This window comes from Nicotiana tabacum, chromosome 17, assembly GCF_000715075.1.
Source record: "Nicotiana tabacum cultivar K326 chromosome 17, ASM71507v2, whole genome shotgun sequence".
In the NCBI taxonomy this organism is placed as follows: domain Eukaryota; kingdom Viridiplantae; phylum Streptophyta; class Magnoliopsida; order Solanales; family Solanaceae; genus Nicotiana; species Nicotiana tabacum.
Window position 1 is genome coordinate 90,985,846 of NC_134096.1, and position 20,709 is coordinate 91,006,554.

The following is a 20,709-nucleotide window of genomic DNA, read 5'->3' on the forward strand; positions in this document are numbered from 1 at the left end:
AGTTGCATGCTCAGAGGTGTTCGATAGGTAGGACTCGGGCTCTCGTCGTGGCCCATCAGTTTGGGTCGTGACAGATTGCTGGCCAAATATCCTTTTTCTTCATCAAAAAATTTGTCTTTGTAATTCTCCATGATTTGCACAGCTAAGAGATGAGATTGAGGTAAAAAGATGAAAAATGGTTAATATAAATCTTATGTACTTCTCCAGCAACATCCTACATTTTTCAATAGTTTTATTATCTTTTTCACCTTCATCGCTGGTCCATTTATTCCAGCTATTCCTTCGCCTCCCATGGTGATTTTTCTGTTATAGGGAAGGAATGATCTTTGATTTTGTTGGATACTGCATTGGTTAAAGAAAATTGTGGTAAAATGGAGGTGACAAAGATGGTGGAGCAATGGCAAGAAGTGAAATAGGGAAAGAATAAAAAGAAAGGGGAGGGGAGGCCGAGGGTGGGTAGCAGGAGGGAGAAAGTGGGTTGGGGGAGGGGGATGGAGAAAGGGGGAGATGGGACGAATTTGATTTGTTATATTTGCTTTTTCTTTTTATTCGTTTAGTTACTTTATTTATAATTATTTCTATTTCAGCATTTTTTAATTAATTTTTTTCTATCAACGCGCCTTTTAAGCGTGATTTGCACACATCTTTGCCACATGGACAATGCCATGCCACATAAGCATAGTCAACGGTCAGAGGTGTTTATTGATATCCATTTTATTGAGTTGAGGTGTTCAAATAGGAAAATTCTAAGTTAGTTTACCGGGTTGACAAACCAGTGCAAGTTTAAGTGGCTAGGAGGCCATTTTGCCTTCAATTTATAGACACAAATTCAGGTTTATAAAATAACTATTTCGATGCACAGCACAAAGCCCCTATAGCTCAGTGGTAGAGCGTCAGTCTTGTAAACTGAAGGTCTGTAGTTCGATCCTGCATGGGGGCAAAGCACTTATTTTTTGAACTCTTCCTTTCTTTTTCCCATTTTTGCACAAATCTCCCAAAGCCCTAGGTGATATATTTTTCCCTTTTTTTGGTGGTTCAATGCTGTAACAATTTTAATCGAAATGGCTTCAATTCTCCGAAAAGCTCTGAGAAACCAATTTCAATCAAGAATCCTCACAAACCTTAATAAATCCGAACCAGCAATTCTCAGTTCTACACCACAAATCTTGGTCCATCCTCCTTGCAGCAGACATAATCAGATACCCTTTTTTCTCCAAAAAGAAACAGTGGATTCAAAATTGAATCTTTACCCAAGTTTTTCTTTTGGTCTTTTTCTTAACCCAAATGGGTTTTTTCTTAATCCCATTTCTCCAAATGAGTTGGTTAAATCCGAGAACGATGAAAACGAAGACTCAGTAAAGATTTGGGCGGATAGTGTGAAGAAAAAGAGGAAGAGGAAGATGAACAAGCACAAGTTGAAGAAGCTTAGGAAGTGCTTGAGGAGAAAGACGTAAATTTGTGTTAATCTGGTGAGGACTTTGTTACTAAAGCTGCATCTTCGCCCGTTTTGAAATCCCTTTTTCAGGCATAGTGTTCATTGTTTCCGCTTTGTAATGACCGAAAGATATTTCCTTTGCTGTTACTTAGAATGATACTGATAGTAATATTTCCAAAACAGAAGCTAAATCAACTCTTCCAATTTTTCTAATAATCTATTTTGAGGGGCTTATAATTTGTGTTGTCGCCTTCACATCTCCCTGATCGAGGTTTATGGATTATTTTATATAGTTGTGTTTGATATTTAGATTAAGAAAGATATAGAAATCTGGAAACAAAGTTCTTTCTTTTAAATTGCAATCTCTGATGGATGTATGAATAAATGAATTATGGTTAGTTGTCAAGCTTCACGTCGTTCACTTTAATGGAATTTCTTGCTTTTGTCTGATTTCAGCTTTATATATTCTTGTTCTTGTATCTGCTTAGTTGGTCCTCTCTTCTTCATTGTACAAACGTGTTGATAGTTTTCCTTGATGAATTTCAGTATGGATTTACCTTTTATGTCTGTGAACTATCTTTGTGCTTTACTCCATTTCTCAACTTCCACTAGTATTCCCATATTGAATAACTCAGAACATGTCTGTGTAGTCGATATATTTGTTGTAGCCCGTGAATAATGTGAAGACTCTTGGGTATGGTCTAGCATCAATGAAGCCGGAATGTCATAAGAGAGAAGGGTTCAAATTCTTGTATGCACAAAAATAGCTGATTTCTTCTCATTAGCCTTGATTGGTAGATTTACCATTGCATATACTGGCTGTTAAGATGCAGGTAAGGTAGAATAATTGTGGTGTGCAAGCTGCGTTTAACTATAGGTCTTTCTTGAAAAGGTAAATATTTGTGTAAAATGCCTCGTATCTTGGAGGAAAGAAAATGGAACTAAATTTGTTTTCATTGCAAATGCCCTCATGGGTGGGCACACATCGGTGGTCTAACTCTAGGTCATTACTCAGCATCGGTGGTCATATTCCCTGTGCCATTTATGTGGAAGGGGTTTTTCGATGGAGCGATATAGGTAAGCTACTTAGGTTTTGCTATGTCAACAGAGATTGAAACCGTAATAGGGGACCAGTTATAAGTTGGGTGGTGATTAAAGATAGAGCCCAAAGAAAAAAGAGAGACTTAGATGTCAGCCCTTCCGTGTTCCAACTAAGTCAAATATTATAGCAACTGGATGGGAAACTAGTGGAGAACTACTGGGGGGGCGCAGAAGTAGCTGAAGGAAATTGAACTGCTAAAATTATCAGAAATTGATCTTAATGCTTTCTTTTTGCCCTCTGTTTGTTTTGCCTGATAAGCTCTTTGTGCCCTATATCTATAACTGCCCTTATATCCTAGGAAATCTTCCTTGGAGGGCTGAGCTGATTTTCCGTGCACCGCTGTAATTTTCGACACACGTGTCCTGAGATTCTCTTCAGTTTTAAGGTCTTACGCTGTTGGAAACTTACTCACATTAATCTGGACCTAGGTTGCTTGAGCTAGTCCCATATATAGATTTGTAGGCTAAGTAGGTTGGCTGGTGAAGTGGTCACCTCTATTAGGACTTTTTTTCGATGAAGGGTCACCTCTATTAGGACTTGTGGGAGGGCTTCCCCCTTTCCTAATTTGATTAGTTGCGTATATATACTTTCTTGATTTGCTTGCTCACAGGGGCGAAGCTAAATATAGGTACGGGGGTTCAATTGAATCCCCTTGATGATTATACTTGCAAATAATGCAAGAACAATTCGGTTTTTGTTATATATAATTTGTTCAATACCCTAGCGTAGTGTTAAAGGGGGTTTTGAAAGTTGCTTTTAGGTGCAGCTTCAAATCCCAACTATGACATTCTTTTATTTTCTTGAATCTCCTTATATACTTTCTGACTCTGCAATTGCTTGCTTATATTTTAACTTGTAACAGGCATATTGTGAAGCCAGTTGAGAACCGAGTGCATTTAGACATTGACCACTTTGAGTCTTGTGATGCTTAAAATCTGGCCCATGTCCCAGGGGTGTCTGAGCTACTTGTTTCAGCATGCTCAGATTCCCACTTCCCTACTTAAGCTATTGTTATGTTAACTTGTTAAGTCTAGTCCCGCTTAAACAATCTGCCCATCTACTATTTCCCGGGCGCAGTAGTATGTTCTGGGCAGGTGTAGCTTAACTGTATATTTCTCATATCTCAACTAATGTCCTGACCAAGGGGTGTGGTGGCTATGGTTGAGGTCTTTCGCCATTAATCAGAGTCTCAAGTTCCAGTCCTTGAAATAGAGAATTACTTGGTATGCAGAGAGCATTTACCCTCCATAATGAGCCTACTTGTTGCTAAACCGAATTAGTTGGCTAGTGAGCTTCAAATATAGGATGGTTAAAAAACTACTTTATATATCTTTCATTTTGAAAATCAAATTTTCGTGTCGCGAAATTTACTCTTTTTTTTTTTACGTTTTCATTCATTTTCTAGGTATAAGTGTTATTCTTTCGAAGTCAGTATTATGTATGTCATTAACACAACAAACTGTACATTATTCATAGTTTATGTAAGGTACGGGAAAATTTCTAAATAGTTGCAAATGTCTGTCCTGATTGTTGTGTCACTAGTGACTAACCATACTGCATTATTCATATTTTATTAATTGCCAAGAACACTATGAAGTTGTTATGAAATAAAAGCGATATAACAAGAACTATGTAATTAACTAGGACTAATAATAGAAGAGAATGATAATATTAGAAAGGAACATTTCTTTCTTAGTTTCAGAGTGTCTTTAATAGGTTCATCAATGAACCTATTTATAGAAATATTTCATTGTTACAAAACTAATCCAAAACCTGTTATGAATACAAAACCAATTCAAAATTTCTTATGGATACAAAACTAATTCAAAACCTGTTACGAAGACATCCATCGTTGCAATCCACTTGCAGGATTTATAACACTCCCCCTTGGATGTTCATTAACAGATAATGTGCCTCATTAAAACCTAAGAAAAACCCAGTGGGAAAAATCCTATTGAAGGAAAAAGAGTACACATATCTTGTAATATGCATGAAGAGTTGCCTCATTAAAAACCTTACTAGGAAAACCCAAATGGGACAAAACTTTGGTTAAGGGAAAAAGAGTACAACGCGTATTTCTCCCCCCGATAAAAACTTTATTTGATATCTCCGAGACGCCGCATTCCAATCATGTATCTTAACTACTCAAATGTTGATGTCGGCAATGCCTTAGTTAACAAATCTGTCAAATTATCGTTTGAAAGAATTTGTTGAAAATCTAATTCACCATTCTTTTGAATATCATACGTGAAAAAGAGTTTTGGTGAAATATGCTTTGTTCTGTCTCCTTTAATACATCCTCATTTTAGTTGAGCTATACATGCATTGTCTTCATACAATGTTATTGGAATATCCTTTTCCCATGAAAAACCACATATCTCCTGGATATGTTGATTTTGTTGATCTCAACCAAACACATTCTCGACTCGCTTCATGAATGGCTATTATCTCTGCATGATTTGAAGAAGCAGCAACCATAATTTATTTTGTTGCTCCATGATATGACAGTACCTCCACATGTGAATAAATAGCATGTTTGAGATCGACCTTTATGTGGGCCAGACAAATATCATGCACCTAAGGGTGGCAAGTGGGCAGGTCCCGGGCCTAAGTGGGCCGGTCCAAATGGTCCCGGGCTAAACGGGCCCGGTCCTGGTGGTCTTTTTGTAGGAACCGGCTCGGGATCGGACCCACGAACTAATGGTCCCAGGCTAAACGGTCCCGGCCCGCGGGCTAAGTGGGCCCAACAGATATATATATTTTTAAATTTTATAGAAATTAGAGAAAAAAGATGTTAATAAAAATATCTAAGGCAATTCCTTGTAAATTTTATTATAGAATTGTGACCTAAATTTTTTAATTCAAATTTAAAGACAAAAATATTGTAAAGAGATATTCAAAGCAATGCGTTATAATTTTTATAGCATTAAAAAAATATGGCAATATCTTTCTTAGTCTTCCTCCCCCCTATGGAATGAGCACAACAAGGTGCTAATACCACCATTGAGACGAAAAAGAAACTAATCAAGATGTACCAAAATACAAGTTATATAATACATACTAATTTTTGTTCATACAAGTTACATGGTATCTCTTACAAACTTCATAAATCCATCAAGGTCCGGAGGAATTTTCGTTGGTGGTGGCGGAAAAGAAGCTTGGTCATCACCGCTTCCGGGAAAAGTAACATCCTCTGCAAGTTCAGCTAGCATTTCTTCGTAAGCTTCGTCTACCTCTGGTTGTGATTCAGCAAGTCCAAAATTTCTTCTTTCCGAACGGATCCAATCTCTGAAAAGTACTGATTTTTTCAAGTTCTCCTTCATAGACGCTCTATAATCACCGAGTTGAAATCTTGTTTGACTGAAAGCGCTCTCCGATGCCACTGTTGAAGCTTGAATAGTTAAAATATCTCGGGCCATCTTTGAAAGAACCGGAAAGTATTTTTCTTTGTCCTTCCACCATTCCAAAAGATTAAAGGAGCCGTCGGCATTCACTTCCTCAGTTTCCTGTGACAAATAAATTTCAAACTCATTTAGTTGTGAAACATCACTACTACTAGAACCTTGAGAATCCCTAAACCCTGCCTAAGCACTACGTGCTCTTACTCCCGCAGTTTTTTTAGATGATTGAGAATCAGAAGAAGAAGAAGGAGTTGGAACATTTGGTCTAGCATGATCTAATGCAACTTGATAAGCATTATAAATAGTTTGAGCATTTATTCTAATTGAGGCTATTGCTTCCGGAAGTTTAGACAACTCCTCATCTTCAAGTGCTAAACCTTTATAAACAGTTTCATACCAAAATTGAGGATCTCCTAATTTCATATAAGGATTTAACAAAGCAGCAATACCATAAATAGGGAAAATAGAAAAAAAAATATTTTTAATCTTTTTTCTCATATAATCAATAGCAAGTTTATAAATTTCCCCATCCTTTGAAAAATAAGCAAACAAATTTGCAAGTTCTGCAATATAAACTAAACAGTTAGAAATAGTAGGATAATATTGCCTAGAAAATTCATTTGTAGCAATATAAAATTTTTCTAAAAAATCTACAAGTATTTTAACATTAGCCCAATCTGCATTTGTAAGTTGCTCATCATCATCACTTACATGAGTATTAAACGTTGAGTTTATGGGGTTTCTATATTCATATGCAACAACTAAACTTTCATACATGTAATTCCATCTAGTTGGATAAGGTTTAGGAACCTTTCTTTCTCTTAGGCCAAATTCATCGCATCTTTTAAAATATTCTCATAGTCTACTTCTACGGCTTAAAAAAAAAAGTCAGTTAAGAGCCATTTTAACCTTTTCAATTTCAATATTTAAAATTCTCATATCATCACTCACAATTAAATGGTAAATATGACAAATACAACTAACATGAAAAATGTTACTAAATGCAAGACTTAGTATAGTGGTAAGCAAGGCTATAGTATTTGTGTTACTAGTAGCATTATCCATTGAAACTGATATTATTTTATCACTAATGTAAAAATATCTACATATATCCGTAATTGTGTTTGCAATAAACTGACCTGTGTGACGTGAATTAATTATTCTATAAGCAATAATGCGTTTTTGCATTATCCAATCCTGATCAATCCAATGACTAATAACAGTAAGGTAATCACAGTCGTTACCACTTCTACCAATATCAGTTGTAATAGCAACACGATAATTTATATGTGTAAATAAATAGCGCAAATATTATTCATATTCATATTTATATTTATAAATATCTCTCTTTACGATTGTGCGGGAAAAACCTTTATAAGTAGGATTAAAAAGAATTCTAATGTAATGCACAAAGTTAGGGTCAGAAGGAAAACTATAGGGTAAGCACATAACAGTAACCATTTTTGTCAATTCTTCCTGATTTTTTTTTGGATCATAATATAAAATACCACCGGTAACAGTGTTAATTCTCAGTTGAAATTGATTTGACCCGGTACTAGGGTCAGCTTGACTAGGAGTAGGTACACTTGTCCCCTCGGCCAAAGCTTTGGAACGAAGATATTTGACTTTATCTTGAGGGTGTATCAATATGTGTCTAGCCAAAGTTCTCACCCCCTCCCTCCGCGATCCAAAATATTTAAAAGCTAACTCTTTGCCACAAGTTTTACACTTAGCTTTATTTTGTGGAATTAGTTGAGTAAAAAAAAGGCCAAAAAAGAGATGTTTTCGTCCGTTTGATACGCTGTCTAGAAAAAATAGGGGCATTAACAGGAGTATCAGACGGGGCATCATTTGGATGATCACTAGTTGGGTTAAATTCAGGAGCAGGACTAGTGGGTGTATCGTCATCCGGTTGAGTTTCATCAAAATCTATTTCCTCATCATCATTTTCATCAATAGTTGGATTAGAATAAAGAGCAGTCATTAATTCATGGTCTATTTGTTCACCAGCTCCAACATTATTGCAAATTGACTCTCAGTAAATTGTAATAAACTATTATCGCTATCAAGAATAACAGGTGTAGGTCGAATATGGGGTTTGGGTCAGGGAGCCGGGGCAGTGGAGGAGGAATAGATTGGCCACTAGATTCGCTACTCTTGGATTTTTCCTTATTTTTACCAAATTATTTTTAAGGAAGCCATCTTAATTAATCAAATAATAGAAAATAAATAAAACAAACAAAACTATAATATTAAAAATTATGAGTTGGAACGAGTTTACCGAATTGACGAACAACTTGTTGAAAATTGATTATCGTTGAAGACTTGAAAACTTCAATTCACCAACTTCATAATTTTTTCACAAATTGTAACAATAAAGTAAGGAATAGTAGCAATTATGGAAGAAAATTAGAGAGAGATTGATGATTTTGTGAGAAAATGAAAGAATGAGGGGGTATTTATAGTTGAAAATAGGGAAAAGTGTAATTATAAAAAGTTTGGGGTTAAAACAAAGTTGGAGGGTTAAATGGCTGTTTTGTAAATAGCCAACGACTATTTTTTAAAGGCCAACGACCAGATTTTTCAAAGCCCAACGGGAAAGTTTATGTTTTTTGAATTTTGACTGTTGGGACCGTTTGGGCCCGCCAAGAACCGGTCCGGTCCCGGACCTAGCGGTCCTAAAGTGAAGAACCGGCCCGAAAGACCGGACCAGGCCCACGTACATGGTTCTAACCAGTTCAGGCCCGTTTAGGCCCAAAAGACTGTTTGGTCCGCGGTCCTGGGCCGGTCCCAGACCTGGATCGACCCACTTGCCACCCTTACCTGCATCTGTATAACTAATCAGTTGTGAACTGAATTCATTTGAATAAAATAATCACATATCAATGGTTCCTCGGAGATATCTGAATAGATGCTTAATACCATTCCACTGTCTTTATATTATAGAAGAACTAAATCTTGCTAACAAGCTTACTGAGAAAGCTATATCTGGTCTAGAATTATTAGCAAGGTACATTAATGCCCCAATTGCACTAAAATATGATATTTCAGCACCTAGAAGTTCTTCATTATTTTCATGAGGACGAAATGGATCTTTATTTATTTCAAGCGATTTCACAACCATCGGGTACTCAATGGATGTGCGTTATCCATATAAAAGCACTTCAAAATAATTTCGGTGTACATTGATTGATGGACAAATATTCCATTTTGCAAATGCTCAATTTGTATGCCAAGACAAAGTGTTATCTTTCTAAAATCTTTCATTTCAAATTCTTTCTTCAAACATTCTAGTGCCTTTAAAAACTCTTCAGGAGTTCCAATGATATTCAACTCATCAACATACACAACTATTATGACAATCAAATCCAGATCCTTTTATAATGACATAAGGAAAAATTGGGTCATTCTTGTACCCTTCTTTCAATAGGTATGCTAAGGCGATTATACAACATGCGCCCTAATTTCTTCAATCCGTATAATGATTTCTGAAGCTTTATCGAACAAGTTTCTCGGGAATCTTTATATGTTTTAGGCACTTTGAATCCTTCGGCGATTTTCATAAAAAAATCATTGTTCAGTGAACCATATAAATAAGTCGTGACAATTTCCATAAGACGCATATCAATTTTTTCATGAATTGCTAGACTGATAAGATATCTGAACGTTATTTCATCCACTACAGGAGAATATGTCTCCATAAAATTATTTCAGGTCGTTGTGAAAATTCTTGTGCCACAAGTCGTGTTTTATATCTGTCACGACCCAAATTATCCCTCCGTAAAGTGTCGTAATGGCACCTAGTCTTTACGACTAGGTAAGCCTAATATTACGAAAACTATAAAGAAACATAACATTTTAAAGATAAACAACATATTATAAATAGCCAAGAGTAGTACCACTCGGCATATACAAAATAACTTCCCAAGATTCGGAATATCACTAAGTCACAAGCTTCTATAATCTATGTAGCTCTATACAAAAGTCTGAAGATAATAAAGAAAGTCTCTAGGCGAGGGAGTAGAAGGGGACTCCGAAGATCTGCGGACGCAAGCAGTAGTACCTTGAAATCTCCTAAAATCAGCAGCACATACTAACCCCGAGGCTGATAGCTCGCACCTGGATCTGCACATGAAAACATGTGCAGGGAAGGGCATGAGTATACCACAATGGTACCCAGTAAGTGCCAAGCTTAACCTCGGTCGAGTAGTGACGAGGTCAGGTCAAGGCCCTACCGGAGTAAATATAATAAATTAAACAGTAAAAGATATAAGTAAAATTTATGGTGACACAGTTAAAGAAATTCTCAAAAATTTAACAGTTAAGGGAGCCCTCAGCTCAAAATAAGGTAAACATAGTGGGAAATCTCTCGGGATACCGTCCCGTAGTTTCAAATGAATATGCAGTACAGGAGGATCTCCCGGAATACGTCTGTAGTCCCAAAATAAATATGCAGTACAAGGGGATCTCCCGGAATATGTCCGTAGTCCCAAAGTAAATATGCAGTGCTGGGGGATCTCCCGGAATAAGTCCGTAGTCCCAAAGTAAATATGCAGTGCTGGGGGATCTCTCAGAATACATCCGTAGTCCCAAAGTAAATATGCAACGCAAGATGAAATGACAGGTATGACATCGAGTTATACAGTTTATACTGGACACAGATAAGGCAAATAAGGACTTAGCTAAACATGACGCACAGAATGTCAATTAGGCAGTTAAAACACGTAAACATGTTTTTCTAGTCTAAACTACACAATTAAACATATTAGTACAACTTAATAAAAGAAGCAATTTATGATTTAAAAAGGCTAAACAGGATTTTTGCAATAATAGCCCGTGTACTTATTCGTCACCTCACATACACGGCGCCCACACACCAAATAATATCAAGATATCCTAAGGGGGAAGTCCCCAACACAAGCTTAGGCAAGCCACTTACCTCGAACCGCTCAAATCACCTCGATAACATGTTCTTGCCACGAGTATCCGACTCCAAACGGACCGAATCTATTCAAATAAATTGCATAATGTAAATATAACTACGAGTAACTAATTTAGCTAATTAATTCAAAGCTAAAGCGTGAAATTAGGAAAAACGCCCAAAAAGGTCACCCCGGGCTCACGTTTCGGAATCGGGTAAAATTCGCAAACTACGAACACCCATTCACTCACGAGTTTAAACGTACCAAAATTGCTCAAATCCGATACCAAAATCTCGATCAAAATCCCAAAATTTGTCCTAAGAATCTTTCTCAATTTCTCACCTTAAATCCGAAATTAAACAATGAAATCAACCATAGATTAGTGGAATATAACCATAAAGGAGTTAGGAATCATTACCCAAAAACTTCGGCCAAAAATCTCTCCAAATTTCGCCTTCTTCCGAGCTCTCAATCAAATTTTTGTATTATGAACTCAACCCTCGTTTTTGAACCTTAAATTCTGCCCAGGTGCGTTCTTCTTCGAGAACGCGACATCACGATCGCGAACGCGATGAACAATCTTCCACTGGCCCAAAATTCTTCTTCACGAACGCGAGGGGAATCTCGCGAACGCGTACCTTCCACTGACGGACCCTTCGCGAACGCGCGAACCTCTTTGCCAACGCGTAGGCTTAATGCCCGAAGCTTCCTATGCCCCGTTTCTCTACGCGAACACGAGGACCATATCGCGTACGCGTAGGCTTAAGGTCCCACACCTTCGCGAATACGGGAACAATATCGCGAACGCGAAGAACAACTTCACTGCCTTTCCCAGATGCTCTACGCGATCGCGAGGCACCTCTCGCGAATGCGATGAAGGATTTTTCTGCAATAAAACACCAGAAATCTGCCACTTCTCTAAGTCCAAAGATGACTCGTTGAGCATCCGAAACACACCCGAGGCCCACGTGACCTCGACCAACCATACCAACCAATCCTAAAACACCATACAAACTTAGTCAAGCTCTCAAATCACATCAAACAAAGCTAAAATCACGAATCACCCTCCAATTCAAACTTAAAGAACTTGAAACTTCAAAATTCTACAACCGATGCCGAAACCTATCAAATCACGTCCGATTGACCTCAAATTTTGCGCACAAGTCATAATCAACATTACGGACCTACTCCAACTTTCAGAATCGGAAAACGACCCCAATATAAAAAATTCCACTACCGGCCCAAAACTTCAAAAATTTAACTTTCACCATTTCAAGCCTAAATGAGCTACGAACCTCCAAAACACAATTCGGACACGCTCCTAAATCCAAAATCACCTAAGGGAGCTAACGGAACCAATGAAATTCCATTCTGGAGTCGTCTTCACACAGTTCTGACTACGGTCCAAATCCTAAGGCTTAAGCTCTCATTTAGGGACTAGGTGTCCCAAAACACTCCGAAACTCAAAACCAATCATCCCGGCAAGTCACAATAGCAAAAAATAGATTTGGGGAAAGCATTTAATAGGGGTTCAGGGCTCTAACTCTCAAAACGACCGGCCGGGTCATTACATCCTCCCCCTCTTAAAACAATCGTTCGTCCTCGAACGAGTATAAAGACATACCTGAAACTATGAAAAGATGAGGGTACTGGCTGCGCATATCCTGCTCGGTCTCCCAAGTCGCCTCCTAGAGCGGCTGACCCTTCCACTGGACCTTTACTAAAGCAATATTCTTTGACCTGAGCTTTCTGACGTGCCTGTCCAAAATGGCTACTGGCTCCTCAACATAAGATAGATCTTTATCCAGCTGGACTGAGCTGAAATCTAATACATGAGTCGGATCACCATGATGCTTTTGGAGCATAGACACATGGAATACCGGGTGAACTCCTGCTAGGCTGGGAGGCAAGGCAAGCTCATAAGCAACCTCCCCAACTCGCCGCAATATCTCAAAAGGACCAATGAACCTCGGGCTCAGCTTGCCCTTCTTACCGAACCTCATGACACCCTCCATAGGTGATACCCGAAGCAAGACCCGCTCACCAACCATAAATGCCAAATCACGAACCTTACGGTCTGAATAACTCTTCTACCTGGACTGGGTTATGCGAAGTCTCTCCTGAATAACCTTCACCTTATCCAGGGCATCCTGGACCAAATCTGTACCCAACAATCGGGCCTCGCCCGGCTCAAACTATACCACTGGGGACCGACACCGCCTACCATACAAGGCCTCATACGGTGCCATCTGAATGCTGGACTGGTAACTGTTGTTGTAAGCGAACTCTGCAAGTGGCAAGTATTGGTCCCATGACCCTCCGAACTCCATCACACATGCACATAGCATATCCTCAAGAATCTGAATCGTGCGCTCGGACTGCCCGTCCGTATGAGGGTGAAAAGTTGTGCTCAACTCCACCCTAGTACTCAACTCCTGCTGTACGACTCTCCAAAACCATGATGTGAACTGTGTACCTTTATCTGAAATGATGGATACTGGAATACCATGAAGGCGGACAATCTCTCTGATATAAATCTCAGCTAACCTCTCAGAAGAATAAGTGGTCAACACTGGAATAAAATGAGCTGACTTGGTCAGCCGATCCACGATCACCCAGATAGCATCGAACCTTCTCAAAGTCCGTGGAAGTCCAACTACAAAATCCATGGTGATCCGCTCCCACTTCCACTCTGGGATCTCTAACCTCTGAAGTAATCCACCCGGCCTCTGGTGCTCATATTTGACCTGCTGACAGTTGAGACACTTGGCCATAAACCCAACTATATCCTTCTTCATCCTCCTTCACCAGTAGTGCTGTCTCAAATCCTGGTACATCTTTGCGGCACCGGGATGAATGGAGTACCGCGAGCTGTGGGCCTCCTCGAGAATCAACTCCCGAAGCCCATCTACATTGGGCACACAGATCCGGCCCTGCATCCTCATCACACCGTCATCACCAATAGTCACATCTCTGGCATCACCTCGCCGAACCCTGTCCTGAAGAACTAGAAGATGAGGATCATCATATTGGCGCTCCCTGATACGGTCATAAAGAGAACACCGAGCAACCACACAAGCTAATACCCGGCTAGGCTCTAAAATATCCAATCTCATGAACTGGTTGGCTAAGGCATGAACATCCAAGTCTAAGGGCCTCTCAGCTGCCGGAAGATATGCCAAACTCCCCAAACTCTCTGCCCGGCGACTCAAGGCGTCGGCCACTACGTTGGCCTTCCCTGGGTGGTATAATATAGTGATATCATAGTCTTTAAGTAGCTCCAACCACCTCCGCTGACACAAATTAAGGTCCTTCTGCCTGGACAAGTACTACAAACTCTGGTGGTTAGTGTAAATCTCACAGGGAACACCGTACAAATAATGACGCCAGATCTTCAGGGCGTGAACAATAGCTGCTAACTCGAGATCATGAACTGGATAATTCTTCTCATGCACCTTCAACTGTCTAGATGCGTAGGCAATCACCCTACCGTCCTGCATCAATACCGCTCCAAGGCCAATCCTCGAGGCATCACGATTGACAGTGTAGGACCCTGAACCTGTAGGCAATATTAATACTGGGGCTGTAGTCAAAGTTGTCTTAAGCTTCTAAAAGCTCTGCTCACACTCTTCGGTCCACCTGAACGGAGCACCCTTCTGGGTCAGCATGGTCATAGGTGTTGCAATGGATGAAAATCCCTTCACAATGCGACAGTAATACCCCGCCAAACCAAGGAAACTACGGATCTCCGTAGCTGATGACGGTCTAGGAAAACTCTGCACTGCCTCCACCTTCTTCGGATCTACCTTGATCCCATCACAAGACTCTGTGTGGCCCAAGAATGCCACTAAATCAAGCCAGAATTCACACTTAGAAAATTTTGCATACAACCTCTTCTCCCTCAAAGTCTGAAGCACGATCCTCAGGTGCTGCTCATGATCTTCCCGAGATCGGGAATATACCAGGATGTCGTCAATAAACACAATGACGAAGGAATCAAGATAAGGCCGGAATACACTGTGCATCAAATGCATAAAGGCTGCAGGGGCATTGGTTAGCCCAAATGACATGACAAGAAACTCATAGTGACCATATCTGGTTGTGAAAGCAGTCTTCGGGATATTCGGATCCCGAATCTTCAACTGATGATAGCCAGAACGCAAGTTAATCTTGGAAAACACCCTGGCACCCTGTAACTGATCAAATAAATCATCAATGCGAGGCAAAGGATACATGTTCTTTACTGTAACCTTGTTCAGCTGCCGATAATCAATACACATACGCATAGAACCATCCTTCTTCTTCACAAATAAGACCGGAGCACCCCAAGGTGACACACTGGGCCGAATGAAGCCCTTATCAAGCAACTCCTACAACTTCTCCTTCAACTCCTTTAATTCAGGAGGAGCCATACGATATGGAGGAATAGAGATGGGCTGAGTGCCCGGCAACAAATCAATGCCAAAATCAATATCTCTGTCGGGCGACATGCCCGGAAGATCAGCTGGAAACACATCTGGGAAGTCCCTCACTACTGGAACTGACTCGACTGTAGGGGTATCGATACTGACATCTCTCACATAGGCCAAATATGCATCACACCCCTTCTCAACCATTCGCTGAGCCTTAAGAAATGAAATGACCCTGTGGGGAGTATACTCTAAGGTACCTCTCCACTCTAATCTCGGTAAATCTGGCATAGCCAGCATCACGGTCTTAGCGTGACAATCAAGAATAGCATAATGAGGCGACAACCAGTCCATGCCTAAGATAACATCAAAATCTACCATACTGAGTAATAACAAATCGGCTCTGGTCTCAAAATCACTAAGAGCAATCAAACACGACCGATATACGCGGTCCACAACGAGAGAATCTCCCACAGGAGTAGATACATAAATAGGAGAACTCAAAGAATCCCGAGATATCCCCAAATATGGAGAAGAATAAGAAGACACATATGAATACGTAGAGCCTGGGTCAAATAATACTGATGCATCCCTATGATAGACATGGACGATACCTGTGATGACTGAATCTGAAGCAACGACCTCTGAACGGGAAGAAAGGGCATAGTACCTGGCCTGACCTCCCTCTCTAGGGCGACCTTGACCTCCCCGACCTCCACCTCGAGCTGACTGAGGAGGTGGGGTAGCAGCTGGTGCTGGAAGAATGGCCGGAGGACCCGGTGGAGCACATGGAGGCTGATAAGTCTGTGGAGGTGCACCCTTCCTGGCTCTGGGGCAATCTCTAACCAGGTGACGAGTGTCACCATACTCAAACCAACCTCTCGGAGGACACGGCGGCTGAGACTGACTCGGACCTGGCCTGCTGGACTGGCCGATAATAGCACCTCGAGTAGGAGGCATAGTGGATACTGGCGGTGCATAATAGGGCTCCTGAGGTCTAGGAGGAGCTGGAACACCGCTGGCTGCTGGAAGAGCTGAATGAACAGGGCGACTCACAAAACCCCTACCATAGCGTGCTGCTGGTGCACGAGCTCCTGAATAATGACCAGTCTCTCGAGACCTCTTGGCTTCTCTCTCCTCTCTGTCCCGGGCAAATATGCCCTCCACTCTCCTAGCAATGCTCATTGCATGTTGATATGTGATGTCCATCTCCAACTCCCTAGCCATACTGGTCCGAATACTGGGGTGGAGTCCCTCAATGAAGCAACGAACCCTCTCTCTGACTATAGCAACCAGAGCCGGTGCATGGCGAGCTAACCCACTGAAATGGACTGCATACTCCGACACAGTCATAGAACCCTGACGCAACTGCTCGAACTCTGCGCGCCAAGCATCCCTGAGGCTCTGAGGAATATACTCACGCAAGAACATCTCTGAAAACTGAGTCCAAGTGAGTGAGGCTGCCTCGTCCGGACTACTCAGCTCATAGGCACGCCACCACTGATATGCTGCTCCTCTCAGCTGGAAAGCGGTGAAAGAAACCCCACTCGTCTCCACAATGCCCATAGTGCGGAGAATACGATGACACTCCTCAAGAAAACCCAGAGCATCATCTGAAGCTAGTCCGCTAAAAGTAGGTGGGTGGTATTTCTTGTGCCTCTCAAGTCTGAGCTGCTCTGCCTCAGAAGCAGCTATCCTGATCTCATGCTGAACCGGAGCCACTGGGGAAATAGGAATATACTCTGGGGCCTGATCAACCTGGACCCTCTGCTCAGGGGTGCGGGATGCGGGAATCTGTGCCCCTCCCCAGTCCTGAGATGTAGCGGGAGCTATCGAAAATAGTCCAGCCTGAGCCAGAGTGCTGAACATGCTCAAGAACTGAGCTAAAGTCTCCTCGAGGGCTGGAGTAGCAATAGGGATCTCCGGTGCTGGCCCTCCAGCTGGAGGTGTTGGGGGCTCCTTTGACGCAGCTCTCGCAGGTGCTCGGGCTGCACCGCATGGTTGTCCTCTACCCCGATCCCGGCCTCTGGTGGCTCTGGCAGGAAGCTCGGGTGCCTGATCGTCGGTCCTCCCGTTGCGGGTCCTCACCATCTATGAGAAAGAATAGAATAGAATCTTAATTTTCTTTTTGGTGTCAATAACTCGCACGACAAGGAAATTAAAGAAATATGATTGTTCTTAATAGTTACATAGACTCTCGAAGATAAGTACAGACGTCTCCGCACCGATCCGCAAGACTCTAATAAACCGGCTTATGACTCGCGACTCCTATGAACCTAGTGCTCTGATACTAACTTGTCACGACCCAAATTATCTCTCCGTAAGGTGTCGTGATGGCACCTAGTCTTTACGACTAGGTAAGTCTAATATTGCGAAAACTATAAAGAAACACAACATTTTAAAGATAAACAACATATTATAAATAGCCAAGAGTAGTACTACTCGGTATATACAAAATAATTTCCCAAGACCCGGTATATCACTAAGTCACAAGCTGCTATAATCTATGTAGCTCTATATAAAAGTCTGAAGATAATAAAGAAAGTCTCTAGGCGAGGGAGTAGAAGGGGACTCTGAAGATCTGCGGACGCAAGCAGTAGTACCTTGAAGTCTCCTAAAATCAGCAGCACGTACTAACCCCGAGGCTGATAGCTCGCACCTGGATCTGCACACGAAAATATGTGTAGGGAAGGGCATGAGTACACCATAATGGTACCCAATAAGTTCCAAGCCTAACCTCGGTCGAGTAGTGATGAGGTCAGGTCAAGGCCCTACCGGAGTAAATATAATAAATTAAATAGTAAAATATATAAGTAAAATTTATGGTGACACAGTTAAAGAAATTCTCGAAAATTTAACAGTTAAGGGAGCCCTCGACTCAAAACAAGGTAAACACAGTGGGAAATCTCTCGGGATACCGTCCCGTAGTTTTAAAATAATATGCAGTACAGGGAGATCTCCCGGAATACATCCGTAGTCCCAAAGTAAATATGCAGTATAAGGGGATCTCCCGGAATACGTCCGTAGTCCCAAAATAAATATGCAGTACAGGGGGATCTCCCGTAATACGTCCGTAGTCCCAAAGTAAATATGCAGTGCTGGGGGATCTTCCGAAATACGTCCGTAGTCACAAAGTAAATATGCAGTACAAGGGGATCTCCCGGAATACGTCTGTAGTCCCAAAGTAAATATGCAACGCAAGATGAAATGACAGGTATGACATCGAGTTATACAATTTATACTGGACACAGATAAGTCAAATAAGGACTTAGCTAAACATGACGCACAGAATGTCAATTAGGCAGTTAAAATACATAAATATGCTTTTCTAGTCTAAACTACACAATTAAACATGTTAGTACAACTTAATAAGAGAAGCAATTTATGATTTAAAAAGGTTAAACAGGATTTTTGTAATAATAGCCCGTGTACGTACTCGTCACCTCACGTACACGGCGCCCACATACCAAATAATATCAAGATATCCTAAGGGGGAAGTCCCCAACACAAGGTTAGGCAGGCCGCTTACCTCGAACCGCTCAAATCACCCCGATAACACGTTCTTGCCACGAGTATCCGACTCCAAATGGCCCGAATCTATTCAAATAATTTGCATAATGTAAATATAACTACGAGTAACTAATTTAACTAATTAATTCGAAGCTAAAGCGTGAAATTAGGAAAAATGCCCAAAAAGTTACCTCGGGCCCACGTCTCGGAATCGGGTAAAATTCACAAAATACAAACACCCATTCACTCACGAGTTTACTCGTACCAAAATTGTTCAAATCCGATACCAAAATCTCGATCAAAATCCCAAATTTTGGCCTAAGAATCTTTCTCAATTTCTCACCCCAAATCCGAAATTAAACGATGAAATCAACCATAGATTAGTGGAATATAACCATAAAGGAGTTAGGAATCATTATCCAAAAACTTCGGCCAAAAATCTCTCCAAATTTCGCCTTCTACCGAGCTCTCAATCAAATTTTTGTGTTATGAACTCAACCCTAATTTTTAAACCTTAAATTCTGCCCAGGTGCGTTCTTCTTTGCGAACGCGACATCACGATCGCGAACGCGATGAACAATCTTCCACTGGCCCAAAATTCCTCCTTCGCGAATGCGAGGGGACTCTCGCAAACGCGTACCTTCCACTGACGGACCCTTCGCGAACGCGCGAACCTCTTCGCGAACGCGTAGGCTTAATGCCCGAAGCTTCCTCTGCCCCGTTCCTCTACGCAAACACGAGGACCATATCGCGAATGCGTAGGCTTAAGGTCCCACACCTTCGCGAACGCGGGAACAACATCGCGAACGCGAAGAACAACTTCGCTGCCTTTTCCAGATGCTCTACGCGATCGCGAGGCACCTCTCGCAAACACGATGAAAGATTTTTCTGCAATAAAATACCAGAAATCTACCACTTCTCTAAGTCCAAAGATGACTCGTTGAGCATCCGAAACACACCCGAGGCTCCCGGGACCTCGACCAACCATACTAACCAATCCTAAAACACCATACGAACTTAGTCAAGTTCTCAAATCACATCAAATAATGCTAAAATCACGAATCACCCTCCAATTCAAACTTAAAGAACTTGAAACTTCAAAATTCTACAACCGATGCCAAAACCTATCAAATCACGTCCGATTGACCTCAAATTTTGCGCACAAGTCATAATCAACATTACAGACCTACTCCAACTTCCAGCCCAAAACTCCAAAAATTTGACTTTCGCCATTTCAAGCCTAAATGAGCTACGAACCTCCAAAACACAATCCGGACACGCTCCTAAACCCAAAATCACCTAACAGAGCTAACTGAACCGATAAAATTCTATTCCGGAGTCGTCTTCACACAGTTCCGACTACGGTCCAAATCCTAAGGCTTAAGCTCTCATTTAGGGATTAGGTGTCCCAAAACACTCCGAAACTCAAAACCAATCATCCCGGCATGTCACAATAGCAGAAAATAGATTTGAAAAAAGCAGTTAATAGGGGTTCGGGGCTCTAACTCTCAAAACGACCGATCGGCTCGTTACAATATCTTACGACTTAATTTTTTTAATTTCTTTTTCACACAAAAATTTATTTGTACCCAACTGGATTTACACCTTCAGGTGTTCGGGTTATAGATCCAAAAACTTTACGTTTTTCAAGTGAAGTCAATTCTTCTTGGATAGCGTCTTTTCATTTTGGCCAATCATTTCTCCGTCTACATTCATCGCCAGATTTCGGTTCAAGATCCTCATCTTATTGCATTATTTCAACAGTAACAAAAGATTATCGACAACTATATCATTTCGATTCCATCTTTTTTCAGTTGAGATATAATTTATCAATATCTCTTCATTTTCAACATTTTTAGGTATTTGAACCTCTCTTGAAATTTTATCAATTGTTATGTCTCGGGGCTCTTCTTGAGTAACTACCTCCATA

The 20,709-nt window shown here is 41.0% G+C and overlaps 1 non-coding gene across 1 annotated transcript; it reads left to right on the forward strand.

Moving 5' to 3' along the window:
• Nucleotides 1–868: 868 nt before the first annotated feature.
• On the forward strand, nt 869–940 carry TRNAT-UGU (transfer RNA threonine (anticodon UGU)). Its single transcript has one exon. It is a non-coding gene; the product is annotated as a tRNA-Thr (tRNA).
• Nucleotides 941–20,709: the final 19,769 nt, after the last annotated feature.